Source organism: Mytilus edulis, chromosome 9 (assembly GCF_963676685.1).
Source record: "Mytilus edulis chromosome 9, xbMytEdul2.2, whole genome shotgun sequence".
Taxonomy (NCBI): domain Eukaryota; kingdom Metazoa; phylum Mollusca; class Bivalvia; order Mytilida; family Mytilidae; genus Mytilus; species Mytilus edulis.
Window position 1 is genome coordinate 71,848,794 of NC_092352.1, and position 9,204 is coordinate 71,857,997.

The window sequence follows — 9,204 nt, forward strand, 5'->3', positions numbered from 1 at the left end:
TGACCAAAGAGGTTTGACCTTTCTGTAAGGGGCATAACCCCTGATTTAGGTTTCTGAAAAGACAAAATCAGCTTTTACTATATAACCAAAGGTCCTAGACCCATGGGGTCTTCAGCAATGACATTGGGGACTAATGACCTTGACAAAGGTCAAAAGGTCAAAGGTCAAGGTCATGTCCCATATAGCGAATTATGTGTTTTTGACCTAATTTAAAGGATTTTCAGTGTGTTTTAAAGCTTTTCAGTACATTCTACGTCTATTGGAACATGTATTTTACATTACAAAAGGAAAGACCTCTCAATTGTTCAAGAACAATTGACATTTTAATTTTTATATGTTTTTCATTTGGTAAAAAAATATTTTGCTCGTTCATTGATTTCAAAAATGCATTTGATACAGTTTGGAGAGTTGGTCTGTGGCAAAAGATGCTACAATATAATATTCAAGGCAAAATATTGAGAGTTATACACAATATTTATCAGAATATCCAGACATGTATTAGAATGGGAAAGGATATTTCTGCATTTTTTAGTTGTGATATAGGAGTGAAACAAGGGGGGAGTTTATCCCTCTTTCTTTTTTTCTCTCTTTTTGAATGATGTGGAGAAATTTTTACTTGATAATGATGAAAAAGACCTAGAAAATATATCAGATAAATGCCAAGAAACCTTATAATGTTATGTAAAAATATTTATAATATTATATGCAGATGACACAGTTATTTTATCTGAGTCAGAGGAGGATCTGCAACATGAATTGACAGTTTTTGAGCTATATTGTAATATACTTATCTGGGTATTATATTTAATTATAACCGTCCGGATCTTTTTGTTCAGCTAAAAAGAAATTATTGGAATAGTCCAATAATGCATTGTATGCACTATATAGAAAGATACGAAATGTTGCAATACCTGTAGATATACAGCAAAATCTTTTTGATTGTCTTATTCTACCTATAATGATTTACTCTAGTGAAGTATGGGGTTTTGAAAATAAACAGGGATTGGAACGGATGCACTTGCAGTTTTGTAAAAATGTTCTGCACGTGAGAAAAAGAACTCCAAATTTTATGGTTTACGTGGAACTGGGTCGTTATCCCATTGATATTTCTATTAAACTACGCATGGTTATGATTTGGAATGATATGCTGTCAAATGAGAATAAATTTTAAAAATTTTGGTCCTCAATGCTCTTCAACTTCGTACTTTATTTGGCCTTTTTAACTTTTTTGGATTCGAGCGTCACTGATGAGTCTTTTGTAGACGAAACGCGCGTCTGGCGTATATACTTAATTTAGTCCTGGTATCTATGATGAGTTTATTTATCTATAGATTTATGTTACAACTTTACCAGAGTAAACCCACACATTTTAAATGGGTTACGTACATCAAATCCATTTTTGATGAATGTGGTCTTACTTTTATATGGAATGATCAAATACCTATGAATAGAGAAATATTGAAATCTCTTGTCAAACAAAAACTTGTTGATCAGTTTATACAACAATGGTTTTCTATAATTAATAATTCTCCAAGAGGAGAATTCTATGGTAAATTCAAATATAATTTATATTTGAATTAGAACCCTATCTACTACGATTGGGAAATACTGATAGATTGTATATGGCTAAATTTAGATGTTCAAATCTTAAATTCCCAATTGAAACGGAAAGATGGAAAAATATTTTAAAAGAAAATAGGATATGTCATCTATGTGATCAGAATATTGGCGACGAATATCACTATATGTGTGTTTGTTCACATCCTACTGTGTCACTTCTTAAACAAAATCTTGTACCTAATTATTACTTACAATATCCTTCCAAGGCAAAAATAAATCGGTTTACTTTCATTTTGCAACATGAAGGTGTATAGGAAAGTATGTATTTTCCTTAGAAAGATTACTCATTTGTTGTAGATGCAATTTTTATACATTTATGTATATTTATGTACTCACAATCACTGAATTATAAGGAAGATATCTGTACAAATGTAATCCCTTAAACTCAATAGGTAATCTATTATAGAATGTATATATCTCAATTCCATGAACACCACGTGCTATCGTCGTACACTCTGTTGTAGATTTATATGCATACTTTATCATGTTTTGACCTATTGTACACGTTTGTGTCTGAGGAAATAAAATATTTTGTCTTGTCTTTTGTCCTAACTAATATGCTTTAATTTTGCATATAAAATATGTTGTAGAATCATGTACGGAAGCCGTGTAGTGCCATGATTTAGTTGTTAGATACAATTAATTATGACCTCTGAATCTGCGATAGATGTAACGAAATTATAAAACTTAAAGCTTGAGTTAAATAATTATGAGTTAGAAAAATACAAAGGAGCGGTTCTACGATCCAAAGCAATATGGGCTTCTGAAAGTGATAAGAATACTAATTTTTTTTAATTTAGAAAAATACAAGCAAGAAAACAATGTTGTAAAAGAGCTTATAAATGACAAAGGTGGTATCATTAGTGATACTGATGGTATACTAGATATTGAATATTCTTTTTATAAAAATTGATATTCTTGTGTTAAAGAAGATAATGTGAAAATGGAAGAATTCATTAGTTCTATTGATGTAAAAATAAATCAAAATGATAACGACATGTGTGATGCAGAAATATTATATGATAAAATTACTGAAGCTTGGATGGCTATGTCAAAAAACAAAAGTCTTGGTTACAGATGGGCTTACAACAGAATTTTACTGTAAATTTTATGATTGTTTAAGAAATATATTTTGTCATGTTTATAATAGTATTTATGATGAAAATATTTTGTCAAGGTCTATGAGATCAGGTGTTTTAAGCTTAATTTATAAGAAAAAAGGTGATAGAAGAATTTTGAAAAATTATAGACCAATATAACAATATAACTATAAAATATTGGCCAGAATAATGGCAAATAGATTTAAAAAGGTATTACCAACTATTATATCAGAAACCCAAACTTGCTGTATTATTGGTAGAGATAAATATTAGTAATAATATTGCTAATGTAAGAGATATAATTCCTTTAGTTGAAAATGATGAATTTGAAGGCTATATTGTTAAAATTGACCAAGAGGAAGCTTTTGACAGAGAAAGTCATGAGTTTATTTTTAAAACATTAAAGCAATTTGGGTTTGGTGATGTATTTATCAAGTGGAAAGAGATATTTTATACAAGAATTAATAGCTGTGTAAAATGCAATGGATTTTTGACACCCTATTTTTGTGTTGATAATGGGATAAGACAAGGGTGTCCAATAAGGGCCCTTCTCTATGCTTTAGCAGCTGAAAATTTACAATGTAATATTAGAAAAAATGTGAATATATCTGGTATTAAAATTCCAAATACCACTGATAAAGCTCTTATTTTTCAGCACCCAGATGACACTACTTTAAATGTGTCTGACAAAAGTTTTATTGATGAAATTTTTAAAGTTTTTGAAATGTATGAAGCCTGTTTAGGCGCCAAAATAAATAGGCAAAAATCAGAGATATTGCCAATTGGCAAAGGTAGAATAGCTGATAATGAAAAAAACTAATATAATTTGTAAGTTTGCGATAACTATATTTTATTGTTAGGAGTGTATGTTGGCAAAAACAAACCTGTTTGTGATCAATTAAATTGGAATGGCAAAAATAGTAAAATTAAGTCCTTATTAAATATGTGGATGCAGAGGCAATTGACAATACAGGGTAGAGTGAATGGTATTTCCTCATTATTTATGTCAAGATTATGGTATTCTATGTTTGTAACATCGATGCCAGATCATGTCTTACGAGATATTAAAACTGCATGTGTTAATTTTGTGTGGAATAATAGTGCACACTTAGTAAAATATAACACCATCATTGATCAAAAGTGTAATGGAGGTTTACAGTTACCTGATATTGAATCAAAGATGTATGCATTTAGATTAAATTTTTTGGCCAGGTTTTTAGACAAGAATTATAAAGTGCTATAGAAGTCTACATTTAAATATTTTATTTCAAAAATGTTAAATATGAACTTATCAGAAGAAATATTATTCATGTCTTTACCAGAAAACTTGAAGTGTATTCCTAATGTTTACAAAAAAATGTTTAAAGGATTTTTACTCTTAAGGATGTCTGCTTGTCATGTTTTGGAATGTTTGTCAGATTTTTGGAATCCTCTGGTTTTATCCATTTGAATGCCCTAAAAAAATCCCCATGAACCCCCATTTTCTTTTTGTAAATCTTTTACATGTATAATTATAAGTCATTTGTAAAAGTCTTATAAAATTTTATATATTTTTTAATAGTATTTGAGAACTTAAACTGATCATTTATAAAGCTATGAAAAAGCAAGAGAGAACATTTTCCCGCCAAAATTCCAATGGCTTATATCTCGAAAACAAGCCCATTGACCCCTATATTTTTTTTGCTTTTTTTATTCCTCAATTTATTCCCTATCAATACATACTATTTTAATGAAAAGTTATTTATTTTGAAACTGAGCAGCGAACATCCTTAATAAGAGATGATATTGAATTTGATCTTAGCACTGAAAATGTATACGATCAACCCTTATTTCGTAATCCAAATGTGTTGTTCGATGGAAAAACTGTTATATGGTAGGATTTTATAAATGGTGGAATTGTTCAAGTAAAAGATATATGTTATGAAGATATAGAGTTTTTTGTTTTTGTTTTTTTTACCAGAAATGGTTATAGTTGAGATGATACGAAATGTAACTAATCATTGTGATATTAACAGTATTGTAAAAAGATATAATACTTTAAAGGTTGTATTGCCTAAAGAATGGACAGAAATTATTCATAAAATTATTCACACGAGAAATGTTTCTCGCTCTATAAATATTAATGTCATTTTCAAAGACAAATTGTCAGAGTTTTCGATGTGTTCGACAAACGAATTGTATTTGTTACTTACTGGTAAACTATGGCAGCATCCTTTTTGCTATAAAAAGTTGACGGAAGTTTTTGAGATTGAAGAGTATGATCTTTGTAGAGTATGGAAAAACGTTAATTTTTATTGGAAACCATCTATATTAATGGACCTAGATTTCAAAACAGCACATTTTTGTATTTTCACAAATTCTAAACTTATGACTATGAAACTTATAAATTACAATGTATGAGATGTTTGTATGTGGAAAGGAAGTAGAAAATATCACTCATGTATTTCTATTATGTTCCGAATAAGTAGAATTTCATCTGTTTATGCAACAAAAGTTGTCAGTTTTATTTGATAATGTTGATTCTGACAAAACTGATAATTTAGTGTATGAAGAGGTATTTATGTTTGGTTTATTTGGATCTATCAAAGGTGTAAATGTAAGTTTTGTTTGTTTCATGTTAACTATAGCGATATATTGTATCTTCAGAAGAAGGAATTTACTTAAAAATTTAAACAGTAATGTTGATCTTATTAGACTATTTAAATACACTAGAAAACATTATATAACTTACCTGTATGAATATTTGTGTGATGCAAGATGTATGAGAAATGATTTTGAGAAACAATTTTTAAAGAATAATATTTTGGTACAAGAAACCGAAAGTGTCATAAAATTTAATATCTAATTATTGTGCTGATTACATATTTTTTTTTATGTCATTATACTTAAAAACATTGCCGTGTGATATTTTTGTATAATATGTAATATATCTGTTGTATATATATGTTTAAAAATTGAATAAAGATTAAAAAGAAAAGTCCTCTGAATCTGTTTTCATATTTTTTGCATTTTTAGGTGACCTTTTCTGTAAACTATGTCAGCGCTTAAACCAGACTAAACACGTCCAGTAAAATGCATTTTGGTGTGGTAAGAAAATGACATACCGCAATATGAAATGTGCATTTCAACATGTTCAATTTGTAAACTGCTTCCTGACTTATACGCTTTGTAAATTATATGTGGTCCAGACATGACATATGGCAGCCGTTTAGTGTCATGATTTAGTTGTTAATTTAATTCTATAACACAACTAAGCTCCGGTTTGATAACATGTAACTTAGTCCTAATAACGAGTAAGCTATAACCAGTTAGGTGAGTCATTATTGCAAGTTAGATAAGTCATTATAAAGAGTTCATGAGTCGATATGTTGAGTTTAAAAGTCGTCTTAACAACTAAAGAACCAATACCCCCCCCCCCCCCCCAAAAAAAATGAAATAAATGACAAATAAATGAAAATGAAAAATAAATAAATAAATAAAAATAAACATGAAATATACAGCATGTATCTGCTATGTATTTGTTGTTAAATTACGGTCTTTTGGTAAGTTACATCTAATTATTACGACCTTTTATTGTATTGTTTTTTTTTTAAATATTTGCAGTTTTGAGTTACCTTTACTGTAAACTGTGTCAATTTTAAAATCAAATGTTGACATAGGAAATGTATTATAAATTGATAAAATGTGCCATTTAATATCAAAAGAAGACATGCTTTGAACATCAAACACGAAGGCCAGTGAAACATCATTTATATATTTTATTTCATATCTAGACCATTTATTTTTAAAAATATCAGCTTATATCTAATTATAACGACAAGTTGGGTTTTGATGCATCGGGTTTCTTTTACTTGTATATATATATATAGATATGTGTGTGTTCAACTCAGTTATTTTATTGTTGTTGTTACTTTTGTTTATGTCACAAGTATAATGTTACTTATATGACAAATAAAGATTATTATTTAATTTTTAGGAGGGTCTGGATAAGTTTCAAAGATATATATTTATTTGGCAAAATACACAGAAAATGCTGACTAATCGAAAAAAGAAATTAAGAAAACAAAACAAAAAAGGGCAAAAAATATAAAGAATATAGAATTATGGAGTGATTACATATAAAGACTACAGATTAATGGTCAACTTTAATAATAAAAAAGGTGAATAATGGTCTATATTGATATAACATAGACATTTGTCTTATTTCGTTATTCCTGTTTACCATATTATGAGAAAATGTTTACGCGATTTTCCTTACTGCAACTATATGAATTTCAGGTAAAATAAAACCAAAAATCATAGAAGCTAAGATAAAACCATGACCAAATTAAGATCAAAGTCCAACAGGCGGAAAACAAAACACAGCACAGAAATATAAAAACGACCAATACTTAAAATCACTTGTGATCTTATGAGGTTAGCAAGGATATACAACCTTTGAAATATTTAAAATAACACACAACTACTAATATTTTGTAACATACTCAATAACCGTCATATGGGTTTTAAAAGGTTATGATGAAAACATTCAAAACAGCTTTCATTCATATTGAACATATTCATTAGAATAATTAACGAGATTAAACTTCTTAACAAAAAAAGTTAAATTTAACATATAATAATAAATGAAATATGACTTTTCAGCTCACCTGGCCCACAGGGCCAAGTGAACGTTACCCATTACTTGGCATCCGGCGTCGTTAACTTTTACCAAAATCTTCTCCTCTGAAACTACTGGGCCAAATTTAACCAAACTTGGCCACAATCATCAGTAGTATAGAGTATCTAGTTTAATAAATATGTGGCGTGACCTGGCCAACCAACCAAGATGACATCCGTGGCTAAAAATAGTACATAGGGGGGACATGTAGATTTTGGCTTATATCTCTGAAACCAAAGCATTTAGAGCAAATCTGACAACGGATTAAATTGTTTAACAGATCAAGATCAATCTTCCCTCAAATTTTCAGACAAATCAGACAACCCCTTTTTAATTCACCTGGCCCGAAGGGCCATGTGAGCTTTTCTCATCACTTTGTGTCCGTCGTCGTCGTGGTCGTCGTCGTCCGGTGTCGTCTGTTAACTTTTACAAAAATCTTCTCCTCTGAAACTACTGGGCCAAATTAAACCAAACTTGGCCACAATCATAATTGGGGTATCTAGTTCAAAAAATTTGTCCGGTGACCCGTCCAGCAACCAACTTAGATGGCCGTAATGGCAAAAAATAGAACATAGGGGTAAAATGCAGTTTTTGGCTTATAACTCAAAAACCAAAGCATTCAGAGCACATCTGACATGGGGTTAAAATTGTTCATCAGGTCAAGATCTATCTGCCCTGAAATTTTCAGATGAATCGGACAACCTGTTGTTGGCTTGCTGCCCCTGAATTGGTAATTTTAAGGAAATTTTGTTGTTTTTGGTTATTATCTTGAATATTATTATAGATAAAGATTAACTGTAAACTGCAATAATGTTCAGCATAGTAAGATTTACAAACAAGTCATCATGACCGAAATGGTCAGTTGACCCCTTTAGGAGTTATTGCCCTTTATAGTCAATTTTTAACCATTTTTCGAAAATCTTAGTAATCTTTTACAAACATCTTCTCCTCTGAATTAATCCAAACTTGGCCAAAATCATCTTTGGGTATCTAGTTTAAAAAATGTGTCCGGTGACCCGGCCAACCAACCAAGATGGCCACCATGGGTAAAAATAGAACATAGGGGTAAAATGCCGTATTTGGCTTATAACTGAAAAACCAAAGCATTTAGAGCAAATATGACATGGGGGTAAAATTGTTTATCAGGTCAAGATCTATCTGCCCTGAAATATTCAGATGAATCGGACAACCCGTTGTTGGGTTGCTGCCCCTGAATTGGTAATTTTACTGTTTTTCTCATTATCTTGAATATTTTTTATAGATAGAGATAAACTGTAAACAGCAATAATGTACAGCAAAGTAAGACCTTAAATTAAGTCAACATGACTAAATTGACCCCCTAAGGAGTTATTGTCCTTTATAGTAAATTTTTAACAATTTTCATAAAATTTGTAAAATTTTACTAACATTTTCCACTGAAACTACTGAGCCAAGTTCATTATAGATAGAGATAATTGTAAGCAGCAAGAATGTTCATTAAAGTAAGATGTACAAACACATCACCATCACCAAAACACATTTTTGTCATGAATCAATCTGCTTAAGCTTCCTTTGATTAATATTCACTTAGACCAAGGTTATCGACACAGGCTCTTTAGAGCCTCTAGTTGGGTTTCTGCCCCCAAATTAGTAATTTTAAATAAAATTTTGCAGTTTTTGGTTATTATCTTGAATATTATTATAGATAGAGATAAACTGTAAACAGCAATAATGTTCAGCAAAGAAAGATCTACAATTAAGTCAAACTTTACCAAAATTTTCAAATGACCCTTTAAGGAGTTATTGCCCTTTATAGTCAATATTTAACAATTTTCATAAATTTTT